This window comes from Eimeria mitis, genomic scaffold, assembly GCF_000499745.2.
Source record: "Eimeria mitis Houghton genomic scaffold, Emh_scaff4766, whole genome shotgun sequence".
Taxonomy (NCBI): Eukaryota; Apicomplexa; class Conoidasida; order Eucoccidiorida; family Eimeriidae; genus Eimeria; species Eimeria mitis.
Genome location: NW_013573065.1, coordinates 1 through 1,123, shown reverse-complemented (window position 1 = coordinate 1,123; position 1,123 = coordinate 1).

The following is a 1,123-nucleotide window of genomic DNA, read 5'->3' as shown; positions in this document are numbered from 1 at the left end:
AAAAAAAAAAAAAAAAAAAAAAAAAAAAAAAAAAAAAAAAAAAAACCAAAACAAAACAAAACAAACAAACAAACAAACAAACAAAATAAATAAATAAATAAATAAATATGTGTTTGTGTATACAGCTAAACATAAACGGAATCCTAGCAGATGAAATGGGTTTAGGTAAAACCCTGCAGTGTATTTCTTTATTAGGGTTTCTAAAATTTAATAGAGGTGTTGGGGGCCCCCACCTCATCATCTGTCCTCGCTCCACTCTAGATAACTGGTTCTGTGAAACACACAAGTGGTTAGCTAAACCCTAAACCCTTGTAAACCCTTGTAAACCCTAAACCCTTGTAAACCCTAAACCCTTGGAAACACTAAACCCTTGGAAACCCTTGTAAACCCTTGTAAACCCGAATCAACCCTAAACCTTAGGAAACCCTTGTAAACCCTTGTAAACCCTTGTAAACCCTTGTACACCCTTGTAAACCCTAAACCCTTGTAAACCCTTGGAAACCCTAGGAAACCCTAGGAAACACTTGTAAACCCTTGTAAACACTTGTAAACACTTGTAAACCCTAATAAACCCTAGGAAACCCTTGTAAACCCTTGTAAACCCTAGTAGACCCTTGTAAACCCTTGTAAACCCTTGTAAACCTTAGGAAACCCTTGTAAACCCTTGTAAACCCTAAACCCTAGTAGACCCTTGTAAACCCTTGTAAACCCTAGTAAACACGGATAAACACGGATAAATCCTAAACCCTAAACCCTCATAAACCCTGATAAACGCTAAACCCTAATAAACCCTAATAAACGCCGGTAAACCCTAGACACGGATACACCCTAAACCCTAAACCCTTATAAACCCTAGACGGGGATAAACCCTCATAAACCCTAAACCCTAATAAACCCTAATAAACCTGAATAGACCCTATTCATATATATTTTTTTAATTTTATTTATTTTAATTTTATTTTATTTTATTTTATTTTTTTTTTTTAGGTGCCCTCAACTACGCGCAGTTCGTTTGCATGGAAATAAAGAACAAAGAGAAAAAATATTTACAGAAGAAATGCGAGAAGATGAATTTGATTTATGTTTAACTACATACGAGATGGTTATAAAAGAAAGAAGTAGA